This window comes from Mustelus asterias, unplaced genomic scaffold (genome assembly GCF_964213995.1).
Source record: "Mustelus asterias unplaced genomic scaffold, sMusAst1.hap1.1 HAP1_SCAFFOLD_286, whole genome shotgun sequence".
Taxonomy (NCBI): Eukaryota; Metazoa; Chordata; class Chondrichthyes; order Carcharhiniformes; family Triakidae; genus Mustelus; species Mustelus asterias.
The window spans coordinates 128,067-150,000 of NW_027590251.1; the positions used below are offsets into that span (position 1 = coordinate 128,067).

The window sequence follows — 21,934 nt, forward strand, 5'->3', positions numbered from 1 at the left end:
GGGATTGGTCAGTCTTTATATTCCTCCTTTGTAATGGAGATTTTCTCTAATGGGTCAACACTCCCCTCCGAGACACTCCCAGTCAACACATCCCTCTCCTTTGCGAATGCCGATGCAAAGTATTCATTTAGTATCTCCCCTACTTCTTTGGGCTCTGAAGCATAATTCCCCACTTTTGTCCCTGAGAGGTCCGATTTTTTCCCTGACAACCCTTTTGTTCCTAACGGATGAATAAAATGCCTTGGGATTCTCCTTAATCCTGTCTGCCATGACATTTCGTGACCCGTTTTTGCCCTTCTAATTCCTCGTTTGAGTTCTTTCCGACTTTGTATTACTCCGGAGCTCCCTCTGTTTTTAGCTGCCTGGACCTAACGTACGCCTCTCTTTTCTTTTTCACCAATCCCTCAATTTCCCTGGTTATCCATGGTTCTCGATTCCTACCTTTCCTATCCTTCTTTTTTACAGGCACATGCCTATCCTGCAGCCCTATCAAATGTTCCTTAAAAGACTCCCACATGCCAGATGTGGATTTACCCTCAAACAGCCTCTCCCAATCAACAGCTGCCAATTTCTGCCTAATCCCACTTAAGTTAGCCTTCCCCCAATCCAACACCTTACCCTTGGGACACCACTCATCCTTTTCCATCACTATCCTAAAGCTAACAGAATTGTGGTTATTTTTGCCACATGTTCCCCTACCGTAACTTTGAAAACCTGACCGGGCTCATTCCCCGGTACTAGGTCCAGTATAGCCCCCTCTCTAGTCGGGCTATCTACATATTGTTCCAAAGAACCTTCCTGTACACATTTTACAAATTCCTCCCCATTCAGACTCCCAGCCCTACGCGATTTCCAGTCTATGCCAGGAACATTGAAGTCTCCCACTACAACAACCCTATTTTTCCTGCACCTATCAATTATCTCCTGACATATCCGTTCTTCCACTTCCCTTGGGCTGTTGGGGGGCCTGTAGCATACCCCCAACATCGTGACTGTGCCCTTCCTGTTTCTAAGCTCCACCCACAGTGACTCGTTACACGACCCCTCTGAATTGTCCCCCCTCTGCACCGCTGTACTATATTCTCTAACTCATACTGCTACTCCCCCACCTCTTTTGGTCCCTCCTCTGTCTCGCCTAAAACACTTGTACCCCGGAATATTCAGAATATTGATTCCACAACATTGATTACACAATATTGATTAAACAATATTGATTAAACAACTTTGATTACACAGTATTGATTACAGCACTTTGATTACGGAATTTTGATTACACAACTTTGATTACACAATATTGATTACACAACATTGATTACACAACATTGATTACACAATGTTGATTCGACAACATTGATTACACAACATTGATTACACAATACTGATTGTACAATATTTGTTGCACAATATTGATTTGACAACATTGATTACACAATACTGATGACACAATATTGATTATACAACATTCAGACAGACAGTGAAGAAATATAAACGGCATCATAATCTCTGTAAACTACTCAGTTTCCTTTAATTGACTGGTACTGGAGTGTGAAAAGACTACAATGTGACCAGCAAATATTCACTTAGCAAAAGCGAGTCACAATCTAAGAGATGTATCATAAAGAGTGCATTATACATGCTGAATTCCAAGATCACAGCATTCCCGTGAACCATCGAACCCACGGCAGTGCAGAAGGAGGCCCTACGGCCCATCGAGTCTGCACTGACTCTCTGACAGAGCATCTTACCTGCATTGGAATGATCCGGGTACATGTTTTCTTTTAAGACCAAAGTTAATATTTAAATGTGAAGACCTGAACGCCTCTCAATGCACAAATATTGTTCGTTTCAACATCATTTCCTGCAAACTTTAACATAAATCTGTTTGTTCTGTATCAGGATATGTCCCTAAATATTACAGTGAGGATAACAAACTTCATTGAACTTTTTGCCATTCATCTCCTCCAATAAATTCGTGAGGTGATTGATTAAGCGCTAAAATAATTCACTAAATTTGTTTCAAGCTTGAGAATACTTGAAACATAGAGTGCAAAATCACTGGGGACTTCATTGGGGCAGCACAGTGGTCAGCACTGCTACCTCACAGCGCCAGGGACCCAGGTTCGATTCCCGGCTTGGGTCACTGTGTGGAGTTTGCATGTTCTCCCCCATATCAGCGTGTGTTTTGTCCGGGTGCTCCGGTTTCCTCCCACAGTATGAAAGACGTGCCGATTGCAGTGCAGAAGGTGTCTATTCGGCCCTTCACGCCTGCACTGACCACAAACCCACCCAGCCCCCATGCCGGTAATCCCTCTTTACCCTTGCTAGTGCCCCCTGGCACTGAGGGGGAATTTAGGCATGGCCAATCCACCTAACCCGCACATCTTTGGAGTGTGGGAGGAAGCTGGGGCACCCGGAGGAAACCCACGCAGACACGGGGAGAACGTGCAGACATCACACAGACAGTGATCCAAGTTGGGAATTGAACCCGGGTTCCTGTGCTGTGAGGCAGTAGTGCTAACCATTGTGTCACGGTATGGTCCAGTCATTCACTGGCGCTTGAGACCTTGCAATGTAATCAGAACCTGTCTGATACAGTAAACAATAAATCACATTCTAAAAGATTTATCACAAACTGTGCATCAAATGCTGCTATCCCAGAGTGGTTAGCACTGCTGCATCACAGCGCCAGGGACCTGGGTTTGATTCTTGGCTTGGGTCAGTGTCTGTGCTGAATCTGCATGTTGATATAGAATAGTCATAGAATCCCTACACAGCAGAAGGAGGCCATGCAGCCCATCACATCTGCACCGACCACAATCCCACACAGACCCTGTCCCCGCAACCCCACATATCTATTCTGCTAGTCCTCCTGACACTCAGGGGTAATGTAGCGTGACCAATCCACGTAACCCAGACATCTTTGGCGTGTGGGAGGAAAGCGGAACACCCGGAGGAAACCCATACAGACAGGGGGAGAACATGCAGACTCCGCACAGAGAGCGACCCAAGGCTGGAATTGAACACGGGTCCCTGGCGCTGTGAGACGGCACTGCTAACCACTGTGCCACCGTGCCGCGTTGTCCCCATGTCTGTGTCTCCATGGGTTTCCTCCGGGTGCTCTGGTTTCCTCCCACAGTCCGACCGACGTGCTGGTTAGATGTATTGGCCATGCAAAATTGTCCCTCAGTGGAAGAACAAATGTAGGGGGGACGTATACAATAAATGGCAGAGCCATCAAGAGTATAGAAACACAGAGGGACCTCGGTGTGCAAGTCCACAAATCCTTGAAGGCGGCAGTAGAGGTGGAGAAGGTGGTGAAGAAGGAATATGGCATGCTTTCCTTGATAGGACGGGGTATAGAGTATAAAAGCTGGAGTCTGATGTGGCAGTTGTACAGAACGCTGGTTAGTCCACATTTGGAATATTGCATCCATTTCTGGTCGCCACACTACTGGGGCGGCACGGTAGCACAGTGGTTAGCACTGCTGCTTCACAGCTCCAGGGTCCTGGGTTCGATTCCCGGCTCGGGTCACTGTCTGTGTGGAGTTTGCACATTCTCCTCGTGTCTGCGTGGGTTTCCTCCGGGTGCTCTGGTTTCCTCCCACAGTCCAAAGATGTGCGGGTTAGGTTGATTGGCCAGGTTAAAGAAATTGCCCCTTAGAGTCCTGGGATGCGTAGGTTAGAGGGATTAGCAGGTAAAATATGTGAGGGTAGGGCCTGGGTGGGATTGTGGTCGGTGCAGACTCGATGGGCCGAATGGCCTCCTTCTGCACTGTAGGGTTTCTATGATTTCTATGATTTCTACCAGGAGGACGTGGAGGCTTTAAAGAGAGTGCAGAGAAGGTTTGCCAGGATGTTGCCTGGTAGGGAGGGTCTTAGATATGAGGGGAGATTTGGTGAGCTGGGCTTGTTCTCCCTGGAAAGACGGAGAATGAGGGGAGACCTAATAGAGGTGTACAAAATTATGAAGGGTATAGATAGAGTGAACAGTGGGAAGCTTTTTCCCAGGTCGGAGGTGACGATCACGAGGGGTCACGGGCTCAAGGTGAGAGCGGCGAGGTATAACTCAGACATCAGAGGGACGTTTTTTACACAGAGGGTGGTGGGGCCTGGAATGCGCTGCCAAGTAGGGTGGTGGAGGCAGACACGCTGGCATCATTTAAGACTTACCTGGATAGTCACATGAGCAGTCTGGGAATGGAGGGATACAAACGAATGGTCTAGTTGGACCAAGGAGCGGCACAGGCTTGGAGGGCCGAAGGGCCTGTTTCCTGTGCTGTACTGATCTTTGTTCTTTGTACTCGAACAGGTGCCGGAGTGTGGCGACTATGGGATTTTCACAACGTCATTGCTGTGCTAATGTAAGCCGACATGTGACACGAATAAATAAACTTATCTCAAACAATGACGAGACAGAGTACAGGAATGAGATAGGGAATCTGGTGAACTGGTGCAGCCACAGTAATCCCTCCCTCAATGTCAGCAAAATGAAGGAGATTGTCATCGACTTCAGGAAGCGTAAAGGAGAACATGCCCCTGTCTACATCAATGGGGACGAAGAAGAAAGGGTCAAGAAATTCAAGTTTTTAGTGTCCAGAACACCAACAACCTGTCCTGATCCCCACATGCCGACACTATAGTTCAGAAAGCCCACCAACGCCTCTTACTTTCTCAGAAGACTGAGGAAATTTGGCATGTCAGCTCCGAATCTCAGTAACTTCTACAGATGCATTCTTTCTGGTTGGGTCACAGCTTGGTGTGTCTCCTGCTCTGCCCAAGACTGTAAGGAAGTACAAAAGGTTTTGAATGTAGCCCAATCCATCACGCAAACCAGCCTCGCATCCATTGACTCTGTCTATACTTCCCGCTGTCTCGGCTACGCATCCAGCATTATTAAGGACCCCACGTACCCGGGACATTCTCTCTTCCACCTTCTTTCTTCGGGAAAAAGATACAAAAATCTGAGGTCACGTATCAATCGACTGAAGAACAGCTTCTTCTCTGCTGCTGTCAGACTTTTGAATTGACTTACCTCGCATTTAGTTGATCTTTCTCTGCACCCTCGCTATGACTGTGACACTACATTCTGCACTCTCTCCTTTCCTTCTCTATGTTTTGTCTGTATCGCGCGCAAGAAACAATACTTTTCATTATATATTAATAAATGTGACAATAATAAATCAAATCAAATCCAGATAAGCTGAAAATTAAGCTCACATCAATTTTGTGAAGCCCTTTCAGTCCCAGCAAGTCATTTGCAGTTGTCTTATTTACCAAACGGTCGCTACTTATCCGTTTGAGACATTAATATTCAAAAGAAAACAAGAATAAATGACCTTCTTGTTGCCAGGATCTGAGATTTAGTGTTGATCTAAAAGGTAACTCAGTAAAAAGAAAGGTAATTCGACAAGAAAACCAGATGAATGGGAAATCGAATAGCTTTTTCCATAATTCACACAGACCCATAATTTGCAAAATCGTGGTTACATGATGCAGTCATATAACAAAGTGAATTTTAAATTGTATCTCTGCAAATCATCTTAATTTGGATTGCTCATCCACACAGACCACGATTCCAGCTGTGGAAACTCTTTTAATTCATATCATTCATTCTCTCTCTCTATATTTGTTTACCCAACAATAATAAGATCAGATAGTCTGAGACTAGGTGACACAGTGGTTAGTGCTGCTCCCTCACAGCGTCAGAGACCAGGGTTCGCTTCCCGGCTTGGGTTACTGTCTGTGCGGAGTCTGACTGTTGTCCCCCATGTCATAGAGTCAGAGAGGTTTACAGCATGGAAACAGGCCCTTCAGCCCAACTGGTCCATGCCACCTTTTTTTAACTACTCAGCTACTCCCAATTGCCTGTATTTGGCCCATATCCCTCTATACCCATCTTACCCATGTAACTGTCTAAATGCTTCTTAAAAGACAAAATTGTATCCGCCTCTGCTACTGCCTCTGGCAGCTTCTTCCAGACATTCACCGCCCTCTGTGTGAAACAATTGTCCCTCTGGGCCTTTTTGCATATCTCCCCTCTCACCTTAAAGCTATGTCCTCTACGTTTGGAGTCCCCTACCTTCGGGAAAAGATGTGGACTATCTGGGGCGGCACAGTGGCACAGTGGTTAGCACTGCTGCTTCACAGCACCAGGGACCCGGGTTCAATTCTGGTCTCACGTCACTGACTGTGTAGAGTTGGCACATTCTCCCTGTGTCTGCGTGGGTTTCCTCCGGGTGCTCCGATTTCCTCCCACATTCCAAAGATGTGTGGGTTAGGTTGATTGGCCATGCTAAATTGACCCTAGTGTCAGGAGAATTAGCAGGGATATGTGGGGTTATGGGAATAGGGCCTGGGTGGGATTGTGGTCGGTGCAGACTTGATGGGCCGAATAGCCTCCTTCTGCACACCAGGGATTCTGTGATTTGATGTTTAACACAGAAGTGAATTTGAAACATTATTTCTGTTTTCCTCCCCAGACAAACACGTTCTTTCCTGGCTGGTCTTTCGGGGCGTGGTTGTTGTTTGCGCTTAGAATCTGCTTCAGCACTTGATGTAACATCAACCCAGTCGTTGCATAAGCAGTAACACCGAATATATCATTGTAGAGGACATCAACTCACTTCCTGCGAGCTTCATTGCAGCTGAATATCACATGAAGCAACTAGAGCAGCATCACCTTCTGAGAAATGAAGACCAGAGTGCGATTGTAAACTGTCAACATTTTTAAAATCTTAAGGAGACATTCGACCTTCGGCATTTGTTGAAACTTCTTTTTGTAAAAGTCTTTGAAGAACAATGAGCCAAACTGTCGTGGAAACTGCATTTTATTTCAGGATTTGAATATTTCAAGCAGCCTCATTGTAAGGTTTACTAGTTCCTCAACAGAAAACAGAAGATTCATTCCTGAAACATTACACTGTGCATCACATCATTGAGCTGACAGCAAATCAGCATCATGACATTGCTGTTTTAACGGGGGAATTTGGCCGAAAAATCTCTTATTTATAATGTCGTGCGGAATAAAAAAAGACGTTCCTTCTCATTTTAAACATCGCCATCTGTGAAACATGGGAGCTAAAAAAAACATTGCACGGGAGTTATTCATGACGATGCTTTGTCCGTCAGGCTCCCTTCTCATTTCTCATTCTGAAACCATCCAGTAAATCCCGGTGGCCACATGATGGTTTTGCCTTGTTAAATGTTGCATTATTTTGGGTTGAATGGAATCCAGTGGTTCAGTTCTGTTTTTGCATTGGCTTCAAGCGGATCGAGTTTATACAGCTTTACATTCCATGGCATGACTTGAGCTGAGCTCAAAGCAGGTTGGACGGTTGAGTTCAGTTGAACGGTAAGATGTCACAGCAATTTCATTGCAATGTTAATGTAAGCCGACTTGTGACACTAATAAATAAACTTTTAAACTAACATTTTTATTAAAGACAACCTTTCTTGATTAGTGCCCTGCACCCTAACAGCCTCTCCACCTACAGGGAAACATCTACACTCGAGATACAGAATTTCAGTGACTCCCTATTCACAGGATAATATATCGACATATCGATTGTGGTCCTTCAGTACTTTTCCATTCACAGAGATATACGTTCTAAATATGTCTCTTTGCGCATCTCTATCCACACCTCCCATCCATTGACTCTGTCTACACTTCCCGCTGCCTCGGAAAAGCAGCCGGCATAATCAAGGACCCCACACACGCCGGGCATTCTCCCTCCCACCTTCTTCCATCAGGTGACCTCCGTCTGAGGTCACGTACCAACCAACTCAAGAACAGCCTCTTCCTTGCTGCCATCAGACTTTTGAATGGACCTACCCCGCATTAAGTTGACCTTTCTCTCCACCCTAGATATGACTGTAACATTCAGCACCCTCTCCTTTCCCTGGAATCATAGAAACCCGACAGTGAAGAAAGAGGCCATTCGGCCCATCGAGTCTGCATTGACAACAATCCCACCCGGGTCCTATCCCCATCGTCCCAAATATTTACCCTGCTAATCCCTCTAACCTACATATCCCAGGACACTAAGGGGCAATTTATCATTGCCAATGCACCTAACCCGCACACCTTTGGACTTTGGGAGGAAACCAGATCCGGAGGAAACCCACGCAGACACGGGGAGAATGTGAAAACTCCACACAGACAGTGGCCCAAGCCGGGAATCAAACCCAGTTCTCTGGAGCTGTGATGCAGCAGTGCTAACCACCATGCCATTGTGCTGCTCACCACTGTGCAATATGCATTGTCTGTATAGCGTGCAAGAAACAATACCTTTCACTGTATACTAATACATGTGACAAGAATAAAATCAAATCAAAACAAATCATCACAAAATTAAATAATTTAATTTATTCCTCCATCTGCCAACTTGTTCCCCATTCTGTTCTATTGTCTATATCTCTGTGCAGCCCCTTTGAATCCTCCTCATAGCTTTAATTCACAATTAGTTTAGAATCATATTGGAAATCTGGTAGCTTACTCCCAGCAACTTCAGTTATTTTGTTGACATATATTGGCCGAGTGGTATTATCGCCAGACTATTAATCCAGAAACTCAGCTAATGTTCCAGGGACCCGGGTTCGAATCCCGCCACGACAGACGATGGAATTTGAATGCAATAAAAAATATCTGGAATTAAGAATCTACTGATGACCATGAAACCATTGTCGACTGTCGGAAAAGCCCGTCTGGTTCACGAATGTCCTTCAGGGAAGGAAATCTGCCGTGCGGACCCGGTCTGGCTCACATGTGACTCCAGAGCCGCAGCAATGTGGTGGACTCTCAACTGCCCTCGAGCAAGTAGGGATGGGCAATAAATGTTGGCCCAGCCAGCGACGCCCATGTACCACGAACAAATAATAAAAAAAACATAAACAGCTACATCCCCAATACAAATTTTTGCAATATTTCATAAGTTACAGCCAACCAGCCTGAATGTGCTTCAGTTTCCCGACTCACTGTTCCGTGCCTGCTGACGAATTATCTATCCAATCCAGGCTGACAACCTGAGCCACAATCGGACACCTCGACTCTTTGTGCTGCATGCTATGGGATTGTTGTAATCCAAATCTATGACATCAACTGGCCCCATCGTGTAGGGCGGTGAACTCACTTGCCTACATGACAAGGGTGTGATTCAGTATACTACCAATGATGTGAGTTCAATCTCCCTACAGGCTGCAGTGATTTGTAAATATTGTCTCCACACCTTGTCCAAGAGTGGCATAGACAGAGTGGATAGTCAGAGGCTCTTTCCTAGGGTAGAAAACTCAAGTACTAGGGGCCATAGGTTAAAGGTGCGTGGGGAAAAGATCAGAGGAGATCTGTGAGGCAAGTTTTTTACACAGAGGGTGGTGAATGGCTGGAACGCGCTGCCCGAGGAGGTGGTGGGAGCAGGTACGATAGCGGCATTTAAGGGGCACCTCGATGAATACATGAATAGAATGGGAATGGAAGGATACGGATTCTGTAAGTGCATACGGTTTTAGTTTAGGCAGGCATTATGATTTGCGCAGGCTTGGAGGGCCGAAGGGCCTGTTCCTGTGCTGCACTGTTCTTTGTTCTTTGAGTGGTGAACTGAAATGGGCAGCACGGTGGTACAGTTGTTGGCACTGCTGCCTCACAGTGCCAGGGACTCGGGTTCGATTCCTGGCTTGGATCACTGTCTGTGCGGAGTCTGCATGTTCTCTTCGTGTCTGCATGGGTTTCCCCCGGCTGCCCCCGTTTTCTCCCACAGTCTGAAAGACGTGCTGGTTAGGTGCGTTGGCCATGTTACATTCTCCCTCTGTGTACCCAAACAGGCACTGGAGTGTGGGGACTAGGGGATTTTCACAGTAACTACATTGCAGTGTTAATGTAAGCCTACTTGTGACACTAATAAAAACAGCACATTTACTATATCAGCAGTTATCTATTTCAGAGCACTAAAGTCGGCTTTAAGTTTTGGCGATGTTATATGGTTTAAATCCCTCGACTTATACTTATACTTCCACCTCCAGATACTGAGAGCTCTTTGCTCTTATGAGTAAGTCCATTGGTTATCCTCTATTCCTGCTATGGAAATGATGTGTTCCACTGTGAAAACAGATGCAGAATACAGAATCCTCAAAATAAAGATTCAGAAGGGTCCAGAGGGGGCATTCTTTCACATAGAGTGTGGTGAGTGTCTGGAACAAGCTGCCAGAGGCAGTAGGCGAGGGGGGTACAATTTTCTATATTAAAAAGCGTTTAGTCAGTTACATGGGTACGATGGGTATAGAGAGACATGGGCCAAATGTGGGCAATTGGGACGAGCTTAAAGGTAAAAACTGGGCGGCACGGACATGTTGGGCCGAATGGCCTGTTTGCATGCTGTAAACCTCAATGACTCGATAACATAGGAACAGGAATTAAGAGCAGAAGTCGGCAAATTCAGCCCTTCGAGCCTGATCCGCCATTGAATCAGATCATGGCTGATCTCTCCCTGGTCTCAAATCCACCTCCCCACCTGTTCCCCATATCCCCCTAATCCCTTTTTTATTAGAAATATATCCATCTCCTTCCTGAAACCATTCAATGATTCAGACTCCACCGCGCGATGGGGCAGCGAGTTCCACAAACTCACCACCCTCTGCGAGAAGTAGTTCCTCCTCATCTCAGTTTTAAATCTATCGCCTCTCAACCTATACCCTGTGACCTCTCGTTCGAGATTGCCCCATAAGAGGAAACATTTGGTCTTCAGTTACTTTATCAATCACTTTTAAAATTTTATATACCTCCATCAGATCCCCTCTCATCCCTCTGAACTCCAGGGAGTACAAGCCCAAAGTGATTAATCTCTCCTCATACGTCAATCCTCTCACCCCCAGAATCAATCTGGTGAACCTCCTCTGAACTGCCTCCAATGCAGCAACATCCTTCCTCAAATAAAGAGACCAAAACTGGACACAATACTCCAGATACTCTGCGGGATTTTCATAGAATCATAGATAAAAAGGTTCTTTTCACTTGGAAAGGTTTCATCAGTAATGAGGGGACCTTAGTACATTTTGTTTTACCCGAAGTGGGAGGCAGCCATTCCTGATCGAAACTGGACGATGTTAATATCTTGGAACAGTGGAGTTCAAAGAGGTGCGAGAGACAATGAAATGGGGGATGGGAGGGAAGGAGGATATGTAAAGAAAGTCACTGAGCTGAGTAATATGATTATATATAGAGGTGAGAGGGGAAAGATTTCAAACGGACCTGAGGGGCAGCTTCTTCACGCAGAGGGTGGTGTGTGTATGGAATGAGCTGCCGGAGAAAGTGGTTGAGGCAAGTTCAATAGCAACATTTAAAAAGCATTTGGATAGAGGGAAAGGATTAGAGGGATAAGGACCGAACGCGGGCAATTGGGACCAACTGGGAGGGCACCATGGTCAGCATGGACTGTTTGGGCCGAAGGACCTGTTTCCATGCTGTATTCGATATAGGCTGTGTGAGGAGATATTCTGTGACTAGCACTATGCTGAGTGAAGTTGTAAAACTTGAAGAGTCCATCCAGAAACCAAGAAAGATTTATGTTTCAAAATACACCCCTGTTTCTGAATATTTTGGATTTCCACAGTGCAGTGGAAGAGTGTCAGAATTCATGTGGTTTGCCTTGAATATTGTGATAGCAGTTTTGCCTTGAGTATCATTTCTGGAATTTGATCGATCAACATCTGTAAGAGATAATTGACAAGAAATTGGCAGGCGGGTAGCAGGGTAAATATGTGGGGTTATGGGGGTAGGGCCTGGGTGGGAATGTGGTCAGTGCGGACTCGATGGGCCAAATAACCTCCTTGTGCACTGCAGGGATTCTACGATTCTATGATCTTGGTTTCAGATAAAGTTCGGCACAACATTGTGGGCCGAAGGGCCTGTTCTGGCTGCACTGTTCTATGTTCTATCTATGAAAGTGCTTTTAAGACTATTCTCACCAACTGGAATTTTAATAAGACTGTCCATAATATACCACCTAAATCCCCCACACCTCATTTTTAAATTTTGCCTCCACGTAACTGACCCTTCAGCTCAGGGGAACAGCTGCTCCCTCTCCACCCTGTCCATGTCCTTCATAATCTTGTACACCTCGATCAGGTCTTCTCTGCTCCAGAGAAAACAAAGCAAACCAATCCAACCTCTCTTCATAACTTAAATGTTCCGTCCCAGGCAGCATCTTGGGGAATCTCCTCTGGACCACCTCCAGTGCAATCACATCCTTCCTATAATGTGTCGACCAGAACTGCACACAGTGCTCCAGCTGTGGCCAAACCAACGCTCTATACAACTCCATCATGACCTCTACGTTTTTGTAATTTATACCCCGATTGACAAAGTTGAACAATAATATTCCAGCAACGAGGAATCGCTGGCAACCCCTCATCACACCTCAGCAGCTATAGACGCTGGTCGGGTCTGTGGTCCCGTGAGCCGTCCCTCTGGTCAGGAGGGAACCACTGCCGTTCCATCAGCCCGGGTATTCTGCTGCGGGGAAGCAACTTCACTCACTCCAAAGTTAGGAGGTGGTGGGAGGAAGCCTCCTCATAGCAGACGTTATGTCCAATCTATTTAGGGTGTAGCGGTGACGGAGTGGTTAGCACTGCTGCCTCACAGAGCGAGGGACCCGAGTTCGGTTCCCAGCTTGTGTCACTGCCTGTGTGGATTCTGCATGTTCTCCCCATGTCTGCGTGGGTTTCCTCTGGTTTTCTCCCACAGTCTGAAAGACGTGCTGGTTAGGTGCATTGGCCATGCTAAATTTTCCCTCAGTGTACCCGAACAGGAACCGGAGTGTGGTGACTAGGGGATTTTCACTGTAACTTCATTGTAGTGTTAATGTAAGCCCGCTTGTGACACGAATAAATATATTTTAATCGGTTGCAATCACCGACCAGGAACTCCAATGGCAGCGAGAATAGGATAGTAACTGGCTCCAGCTTGACCGATAGTGGATCAGTGTGTTTTCTGAGAGAAGCGATGGTGTCTGCCTATGGCATAAACCATGGCCATTTACTGAGGTCTCACACTGAAGGTCTTCTCTTTAATACACAGCAGAAACACTCCTGAGACTCGGCAGAGCAACCTATTAGAGTAATCAATTACAGGTGAGAAAACAAACAACACACTGCAATGCTGGCGCTGAGAAGGAGCAATGATTGGATTTGATTTGAATTATTATTGTCACATGTGTTAGTATACAGTGAAAAACATTGTTTCTTGTGCGCTACACGGACAAAGCATACCGTTCATAGAGAAGGAAAGGAGAGAGTGCAGAATGGAGTGTTACAGTCATGGCTCGGGTGTAGAGAAGGACCAAATTAACATAATAATAAAGTATTATATAATGTGTATATTATATGTTGTATGCGGCTACCTGAATGTAAGGTAGGTTCATTCAAAAGTCTGACGGCAGCAGGGAAGAAGCTGTTCTTGAGTCGGTTGGTACGTGACCCTAGACTTTTGTATCTTTTTCCCGACGGAAGAAGGTGGAAGAGAGAATGTCTGGGGTGTGTGTGGTCCATGATTATGCCGGCTGCTTTTCCCGAGGCAGTGGGAAGTGAAGACAGAGTCAATGGGTGGGAGGCTGGTTTGAGTGATGGACTAGGCTTCGTTCACAACCCTTTATAGTTTCTTGCAGCCTTGGACAGAGCAGAAGCCAGACCAAGCTGTGATACAACCAGAAAGAATGCTTTCTATGGTGCATCTGTAAAAGTTGGTGAGAGTCGGAGCTGACATGCCAAATTTCCTTAGCCTCCTGAGAAAATAGAGGCACCGGTGGGTTTTCTTAACTTTTGCATCGGTGTGGGGGGATCAGGGTAGGTTGTTGGTGATCTGGACACCTAGAAACCTGAAGCTCTCGATCATTTTCACTTCATCCCCAATTTTCAATGAAAATAGTGTTTCATTGTGATGAGAAATTCAGATCAGAAATAAGTTTCATGTTTTTCATTCTGGTCTGTTTCGTTACATTAAAGGTACAATATAATTGCAATTTATTCAGGCTGTCAGTGGGGTGAATCATAGGCTAAATTTCCCCTTCGTGTCCCGGAGTGTGTCGGTTCGAGGTGTTGGTGGGGTAATTATGTGGGGTTATGGTGATTGGGCCTGGGCGGGATTGTTGTTGGTGCAGACTCGATGGGCCGAATGGCCTCTTTTGCACTGTTGGGTTTCTGTGATACAATTTATGATGAGTCTGTACTGACCACAATCCCACCCAGGCCCTATTTCCGTAACCCCATGCATCCACCCTGATAGTCCCCCTCACAATAACGGGCAATTTTTAGCACGGCCACTACACCCAACCTGCACATCTTTGGACTGTGGGAGGAAAGTGGAGCCCCCGGAGGAAACCCATGCAGACACGGGGAGAATGTGCGGACTCCACACAGAGGTCGGATTTGAACCAGGATCCCTGGCTCTGTGTGGCCCCTTTGAGAATGTTACTGATACAATGGTGTAAGACAGGCATTCTCTGCTTTTCACACAGCGCTGATCACGTTTCTAAAGCTTATTTATTCATGTAACAAGTAGGCTCACATTAACAGTGCAATGAAGTTACTGTGAAAATCCCCTAGTTGCCACACTCCGGCGCCTGTTCGGGTACACTGAGGGAGGATTTAGCATGATCAATGCAACTAAACAGCACGTCTTCTGGTCTGTGGGAGGAAACTGGAGCACCCGGAGGAAACCCATGCAGACATGGGGAGAACGTGCAGACTGCGCACAGGCAGTGACCCAAACCGGGGATCAAACCCGGGTCTCTGGAACTGTGAGGCAGCAGTGCTAACCACTGTGCCACCATGCCACCCAGACATACAAAGAACAAAGGAAAGTACAGCACCAGAACACTCCCAGGACAGGTACAGCACAGGGTTAGATACAGATTAAAGCTCACTGTACACTGTCCCCATCAAACAGTCCCAGAACAGATACAGCCTGGGGTTAAATATAGAGTAAAACTCCCTCGACACTGTCCCCATCAAACAAACCAAGGACAGATACAGCACAGGGTTAGATACAGAGTAAAGCTCCCTCTGCACTGTCCCCAACAAACTTGCCCAGGACAGGTACACACGGGTTTAGATACAGAGTAAATCTCCCTCGATACTGTCCCCATCAAACAAACCAAGGACAGATACAGCACGGGGTTCGATACAGAGTAAATCTCCCTCTGCACTGTCCCCAACAAACACTCCCAGGACAGATACAACACGGGGTTAGATCCAGGGTAAATCTCCCTCTGCACTGTTCCCAACAAACACTCCCAGAACAGTTACAGCACGGGGTTAGATACAGAGTAAAGCTCCCTCTACACTGTCCCCATCAAATACTCCCAGGACAGGTCCAGCACGGGGTTAGATACAGATTAAAGCTCCCTCTACACTGTCTCCATCAAACACTCCCAGGACAGGTACAGCACAGGGTTAGATACAGAGTAAAGCTCCCTCTACACTGTCCCCATCAAACAAACCAAGGACAGGTACAGCACGGGTTTAGATACAGAGTAAAGCACCCTCGATACTGTCCCCATCAAACACTCCCAGGGCAGGGACAGCATGGGTTAGATACAGAGTAAAGCTCCCTCTGCACTATCCCCATCAAACACTCCAAGGACAGATACAGCAGGGGGTTAGATATGGAGTAAAGCTCCCTCTACAATATCCCCATCAGACAAACCAAGGACAGGTACAGCACGGGGTTAGATACAGAGTAAATCTCCCTCTTCACTGTCCCCATGAAACACTCCCATGACAGATACAGCAAGTGGTTAGATGTAGAGTAAAGCTCCCTCGACACTGTCCCCATCAAACACTCCCAGGACAGGTACAGCATGGGGTTAGATACAGAGTAAATCTACCTGAACACTGTCCCCATCAAACACTCCCGGAACAGACACAGCACGGGGTGAGATACAGATTAAATCTCCCTCGACACTGTCCCCATCAAACACTCCCAGGACAGGTACAGCACGGGGTTAGATACAGATTAAATCTCCCTCTACACTGTCCCCATCAAACTCGCCCAGCACAGATACAGCAAGTGGTTAGGTACAGAGTAAAGCTCCCACTTCACTGTCCTCATCTAACACTCCGAGGACATATACAGCACAGGGTTAGATACAGAGTAAAGCTCCCTCTACACTATCCCCATCAAACACTGCCAGGACAGGTACAGCACGGGTTTAGATACAGAGTGAAGCTCCCTATACACTGTCCCCATCAAACACTCCCAGGACAGGTACAGCACGGGTTTAGATACAGAGGAAAGCTCCCTATACACTGTCCCCATCATATAATCCAATGACAGACACAGCATGGTGCTAGATTAAAGGAAAAGCTGCCTCCACATTGTGCACATCAAACACACCCAGGGCAGGTACAGCACGGGGTTAGATACAGCTCAAATCTTCCTCTACATTTTGCCCATCATTGTGTGTGTGAGAGAGAGAGTGTGTGTGTGAGAGAGAGAGAGTGTGTGTGTGTGTGAGAGAGAGTGTGTGTGTGTGAGAGAGAGTGTGTGAGAGAGTGTGTGTGAGAAAGAGAGAGTGTGTGTGAGAGAGAGAGTGTGTGTGTGAGAGAGAGAGTGTGTGCGAGAGAGAGAGTGTGTGTGAGAGAGAGTGTGTGTGTGAGAGAGAGTGTGCGTGTGAGAGAGAGTGTGTGCGAGAGAGAGTGTGTCCGAGAGAGAGAGCGTGTGCGTGAGAGAGAGTGTGTGTGTGAGAGAGAGAGAGACTGTGTGAGAGACAGAGTGTGTGCGTGAGAGAGTGTGTGCGTGAGAGAGTATATGTTTGAGAGAGAGTGTATATGTGAGAGAGAGAGTGAGTGTGTGAGAGAGTGTGTGCGAGACAGAGAGTGTGTGTGTGAGAGAGTGTGTGTGTGTGTGAGAGAGTGAGTTTATTTGTGTGTGAGAGACTGAGTGCATGTGTGTGAGAGTGTCAGTTGGAGATAATGCATGGGTGAGAGTGTGTGAGCGTGAAAGTGTGTGTGAGATAATGTGTGTGAGAGAGAAAGTGTGTGTGACAGAGAGAAAGAGCATGTGTGTGAGTGAGATATAGAGTAAAGCTCCCTCTACACTGTCCCCATCAAACACTCCCAGGACAGGTACAGCACGGGGTTAGATCCAGAGTAAAGCTCCCTCTACACTGTCCCCATGAAACACACACAGGACAGGTACAGCACGGGGTTAGATACAGATAAAGCTCCCTCTGCACTGTCACTATCAAATAACTATCAAATCTCCACATCATGACGATCAAATATTCCAATGACAGACACAGCATGGGGATAGATACAGGGAAAAGCTGCCGACACATCAATCACACCCAGGACAGGTACAGCATCGGGTGAGATACAGCGTATATCTCCCTCTACATTGTGTGTGTGAGAGAGAGAGAGAGTGTGTGTGAGAGAGAGTGTGTGTGTGTGTGTGTGTGTGTGAGAGAGAGAGAGAGTGTGTGTGTGTGAGATAGTATGTGTGCGTCGGAGAGTGTGAGAGAGTGTGTGTGAGAGAGAGAGAGGGCGTGTGTGTGTGAGAGAGAGAGAGCGTGTGTGTGCATGAGATTATGTGTGTGTCTAAGAGTGTGTAAGAGAGAGTGTGTGTGTGAGCTGATCTTTTTCTACACCCTATCGGTAACTGCAACACTATATTCTGCACCCTTTCCTCTCCTTCTCCCTGTGTACTCTATGTACAGAATGTTTTGTCTGTATAGCGCACAAGAAACAATACTTTTCACTGCATCCCAATACAAATCAATCAAATCAAATCAAATTAACACGGTGAAGTTTGGACCCTGTGGGGTGACAGTTGTCTGAATACAGATTCTATCTTATTGTAACATTCAGGTACCACGTGTACTGAGCTCACCAGCGTTCTGTCTGTATTGTGTGAATCCAGTCTTGAAATATCCACTGATGTTGCTAATTCTGCCAAGACAGAAACAGAAAGAGTGTTTGAATTCTCCGTGATTAGACCCCTTAACGATAAACAACATGGTGGATGAGAGGGATAGAGAGAGAGAGGAAGAGAGAGAGATGGAGCGATGGAGAGTAACAGAGAGATAGGGAGAGGGAGCAATGCAGAGAGTAACAGTTAGACAGTGAGGAATAGAGATTAATTCAGATGGATAGTGAGTGACAGGGGAGTCCGAGACGCTACATAAGCAAGGTAAAGATTTGAAAATGGAGGAGTGTTTCTTACCCACTTTTAAAAGACAATCCACACTCACACCAGTCACATTTCACACTCTCTGCTCAGTCCTGTGTTGGGGGGTGTTGAGTGTGGGATCAGTGTTTGCTTTTCTCAAACCGCACTGATATTCCCAACAAGGGCAAGACGTTTCAGTGTTTAAAAATGTAAACATTTAAAAACAAAAGCAGACAGGATTTGGTTAAATCTCACGGGATCCAGGGTGAGGTAGCCAAATGGATATAAAATAGGCTTGATGACAGAAGACAGAGGGTGGTTGTAGAGGGTTGTTTTTTTGGTCAAACTGGGGGCCTGTGACCAGCGGGGTGCCTCAGGGATCGGTGCTGGGTCCACTGTTATTTGTCATTTATATTAATGATTTGGATGAGAATTTAGGAGGCATGGTTTGTAAGTTTGCAGTTGACACCAAGATTTGTGGCATAGTGGACAGTGAAGAAGGTTATCTCGGGTTGCAATGGGATCTTGATCAATTGGGCCAGTGGGCTGTTGAATGGCAGATGGAGTTTAATTTAGATAAATGCGAGGTGATACATTTTGGTGGATCGAACCAACACAGGACTTACTCAGTTAATGGTAGGGTGTTGGTGAGAGTTACAGAACAAAGAGATCTCGGGGTACAGATTGATAGCTCCTTGAAAGTGGAGTCACAGGTGGATAGAGTGGTGAAGAAGGCATTCCACATGCTTGGTTTCATTGGTCAGAACATTGAACACAGGAGTTGGGACGTCTTGTTGAAGTTGTACAAGACATTGGTAAGACCACACTTGGAATGCTGTGTATTGTTCTGGTAACCCTTATAGAAAGGAGATTATTAAGCTAGAAAGTGTGCAGAAAAGAATTACTCGGATGCTATGGGGTCCTGATGGTTTGAGTTATAATGAGAGGCTGGATACTCTGGGACCTTTTTTCCCTTGAGTTGGCTTAGTGGTGTTCTTCTCGAGGTCTCTAAAATAATGAGGGCATGGATATAGCAGCTTTATAGAACCTTAGTTAGGCCGCACTTGGAATATAGTGTTCAATTCTGATCGACACACTATCAGAAAGATGTGGAGAATTTGGAGAGGGTTCAGAAAAGATTTACCAGGATGTTACCTGGTATGGAGGGCATTAGCTCTGAGGAGAGATTGGAGAAACTTGCTTTGTTCTCACTGGAACGACGGAGGTTGAGGGGCGACCTGATAGAATTCTACAAGATTATGAGGGGCATGGACAGAGTGGATAGTCAGAAGCTTTTTACCAGGGTGGAAGATTCAAAATCTAGGGGGCACAGGTTTAAGGTGTGAGGGGCAAGGTTTAAAGGAGATGTACAAGGCAAGTTTTTTTACACAGAGGGTGGTGGGTGCCTGGAACTCGCTGCCGGGGGAGGGAGTGGAAGCAGATACGATAGTGAGTTTTACGGAACGTCTGGACAAATACATGAATAGGATGTGAATAGAGGGATACGGTCCCCGGAAGGGTAGGGGGTTTTAGTTCAGTCGGGCAGCATGGTTGGTGCAGGCTTGGAGGGCCGAAGAGCCTGTTCCTGTGCTGTAATTCTCTTTGTTCTTTGAGAAGCTCGTCAACATCTTTTCCAAAAGGGAGGGCAGTCTAAAACTAGAAGACACAGGTTTAAGGTGAGAGGGGAGAGGGTCCAGAGGGCAATTCTTTTCACACATAGGGTGGTGAGGGATTGGAACAAGCTGCCAGAGGTCGTAGTAGAAGCGGATACAATTTTATATTTTAAAAAGCATTTAGACAGTTATTCTGGTAAGGTTGGTGTGGAGGGATTTGGGCCAAACGCAAGGCATTTGATACGAGCTTTATGGTTAAAAACTGGGTGGCAGGGAAAAGTTGGGCCAAAGGGCCCATTTGTATCTGAGCTCTGTTTTCTGCCCGGAAACCATTTCTCAATCCATCCCAGTATTTTCCAAATTTGTGGATTGGACACAGTAAATTGCCGTTTCCTGTCCAAAGCTGTGTTGGTTCGGTGGATTAAGGTAAATGTGTGGGGTTACGGGGATAGGGCTGGGTCAAGGGCCTTGGTAAGATACTGTGTCAGAGAGTCAGTACAGACTCGATGGGCTGAATGGTCTCCTTCTGCACTGCAGGGATTCTGTGACTCTACTATTAAGATCCCTTTGTCATTTGAAGCTTCCAGCTAAAATGCTGACAATGCTGCCTATTTCTGTGCACTTTGGCAAATGTTCTGTCTCATCACCGGGCGACACGGTGGCACAGTGGTTAGCACTGCTGACTCACAGCGCCAGGGATCTGGGTTCGATTCCCCGCCTCGAGTGACTGTCTGTGTGGAGTTTGCACGTTTGCTAAATTGCCCCTTAGTGTCAGGGGGATTTGGGCGTGGGTGGGATTATTATTGGGGCAGGCTTGTTGGGCTGAATGGCCTCATTCTGCAGTGTAGGAATGGTTGATAAATAGTGAAACTGAGACACAAACTGGGGCTTGGCAGCAGCAGACAGAATGGGAATCATTGCATCCTGCAGGGATTTTTATTACAGAATCAATTTCAGAAAATTTACAACTCAAAAGTCACAACAGCAAAGTGTGGGATTGCAAACTTGGAATGATTAGCCTAGGACTAAAGTTTAAAAGCTCCAGATTGACATTCAGAAACAAGAGATGGCCTCACATCTTCAATTCTGTGATTGTCTGCCATCTCCTGCTCTGAATATTACAAAATCTCTGCCCCCTTCATGCGTCTGGAGACTTTGAAAGTTACGCAGACATTGGTAAAACTTTCCTTTATCTCAAGGCATCTCCAGTGAAATAGTCAACTTCTGCAAAGAGACACAATCTAATTGACACTTTCTGAATCTCCTTTCAAACAACCTCCCAACCCCACTGTGCAGGATGCAGGAATGTCACCTTTTGTCACATTCCCCAACACAATTGTTGACACGTTTTCGGGACAGGAAAAGTAGATTCAACTGACAGATTCTGAGCCCCAGGTTGAATCTTTAAGATGTAAAAATGAACTGAAAGCCCAGGTCTCTCTGTTCCTGCAACTATTTTAACATCAACCCATTGATTTTAAATTGCTTCTCCTGTGTGTAAAATATCATCTATCAACTTCAGGTTTGAACATTAATAAGTGACTGAGCATCAACTGTGAATTATAGAAGGTAGTTCCAAACTAATATCACACCTGGTGTGGCAAAGTGTTCCTGAATTTCACTCCGAAAAGTCTAAAACCCTAAACATTGTCTAAAATCCAATGTCCCCTAACTCCTGTCCCCATCAAACACAGTAAGAAGTCTCACAACACCAGGTTAAAGACTTTAACATGGTGTTGTGAGACTTCTTACTGTGCTTACCCCAGTCCAACGCCGGCATCTCCACATCATGCCCATCAAACACTCCCAGGACAGATACAGCAAGGGGTTAGGTACAGAGTATAGCTCCCTCGACACTGTCCCCATTAAACAATCCCAGGACAAATACAGCACGGGGTTCAATACAGAGTAAAGGTCCCTCTACACTGTCCCCATCAAACACACCCAGGACAGGTACAGCATGGGGTTAGATACAGAATAAAGCTCCCTCTACACTGTCCCCATCAAACACACCCAGGACAGGTACAGCATAAGGTTCGATACAGAATAAAGCTCCATCGACACTGTCCCAATCAAACACTCACAGGATAGATACAGCACAGAGTGTGCGTGAGTGAGACAGACAGTGTGCGTGAGCGAGACAGAGAGTGTGCGTGAGCGAGACAGA

At 46.2% G+C, this 21,934-nt stretch overlaps 1 long non-coding RNA gene across 1 annotated transcript in view; it reads left to right on the plus strand.

The window, feature by feature from the left end:
- LOC144486084 (uncharacterized) overlaps nucleotides 1-7,438 on the plus strand; it is a 45,949-nt gene extending 38,511 nt beyond the window's left edge. The window contains exons 3-4 of the long non-coding RNA XR_013496218.1: nucleotides 4,310-4,756; nucleotides 6,480-7,438. This is a non-coding gene — a long non-coding RNA (uncharacterized LOC144486084). The remainder of the gene's footprint in view (nucleotides 1-4,309; nucleotides 4,757-6,479) is intronic.
- Nucleotides 7,439-21,934: the final 14,496 nt, after the last annotated feature.